Genomic DNA, 1,435 nt, shown 5'->3' with positions numbered 1-1,435 from the left:
CATAAATACAGTCACAGATAGACTGAGACCCTTTCAAACCATAAATATAGTCCACAGAAAGACTGAGTCCTTACTTTCCTAATCTTTTCATAGTGTACCATTACAGATTATTATAGTTTCTTGTATGACTCAGTTTATCCAAATAGTTAAAGTGTAACAAAGTTAGCAAAGACAAAACGCTGAATGTACATCTTCAAGTCAATTTCTGTTAAACCCTAGGAATTTGTAAACTTTATTCATCAAACATGTACTGTTCCTTATATTAAATTTTTTTTGAAGGTTTCAAATACTTTATTTCTTTATTAGTTTTTCAGTCTGCCATAGTTTAATGAGTACATGATTCTTTGACTTGGCATTCACTTATGAGTTAGTTTGGAAACAATTCCTTGATTATTGTACCAGCTGACATGACTACTGATCTCTCCATTCCTTTGGGGTGACTCTGCCAACAGGGGACAGGTTCCATTCTATTCCAATTTGTGTGGCTGTATATGTCCATGTAGATATACAGAAGATGCCTCCACCTGCTAATATAGCATTTCCATATTTATCATGGAAATTAGGTGTCCTCTTCTGATGGCTCTGCCTTGCCACCACTTGCTGAATGCTTTGAACTTGGAGACGGCTTAGTGCGTTTTTGGCCAAGGGCAACATCGTGGAATCGGAGATGGAACTGCGGCTACTACAGCTGCTACCTTGGTGCAAATTTACCCCAGCTACCCTTGCAAAGAGTCCTGAAAAACAAAATGGCTTTCCGCGGGAATGCCTAATGAGAATTGGCGAGACTATATTAAATTTTTAGTATCAGGACAAAAGTCATCATACAAAAATCTATTTTAGTCCAAGATATCTTAGCAATATGCTGTTGTCTTCTTATTCTAAAAGGAGACACGATGAAAAACAGATGGCTCGGTAGGACTAAGACATTTTATGGTTGCTACCTATTTTGGTTTATTCCACATAATCATCTTAGTCAAGATGGTGAAGTTACATGGTAATTACTCCCTTTAACCTCAGTACATGTGGCTGCCAGTCACGTGGTGGTTGCCATCCTGATTAGGTGATCACCCAAGATACCAGCAAACCACATGGTTACTATTTACTCCAAGGTGAGCCTGCCGTGCACACGCCCTCTTTTTCTTTTCTTTTTGCCATCTATTTCTCTAAACAAGAGTTAAAACTAAGTTACATACACAATATGCTGTAGCAAATCTATTTCTTAAACAAGAGTTGAATTCAAGTTACCTACAAAGATGTAGCAAATTAAGATTACCAATATATAGATTTTTTTAAACTAAAATCCTTTTGTTACAGTTCTAAGATAACTTTTTCTTACATATTTTATAGATTTTTTTAACTACACCCAATAAATTTACAAATCCTGGAATGAGTCTAAAGAATGGTTCTAGAAGATATTTTTGAGAGCAGAATGCGA

General features: G+C 36.1%; 1 pseudogene; it reads right to left on the bottom strand.

Annotated features, from left to right (window-relative positions):
* Positions 1 to 267: 267 nt before the first annotated feature.
* On the bottom strand, positions 268 to 749 carry LOC114622670 (annotated as a pseudogene).
* Positions 750 to 1,435: the final 686 nt, after the last annotated feature.

Source organism: Grammomys surdaster, unplaced genomic scaffold, assembly GCF_004785775.1.
Source record: "Grammomys surdaster isolate TR1022 unplaced genomic scaffold, NIH_TR_1.0 190, whole genome shotgun sequence".
In the NCBI taxonomy this organism is placed as follows: Eukaryota; Metazoa; Chordata; class Mammalia; order Rodentia; family Muridae; genus Grammomys; species Grammomys surdaster.
Note: the sequence above shows the minus strand (reverse complement) of the source record. Positions and strands in the feature narration are given on the sequence as shown.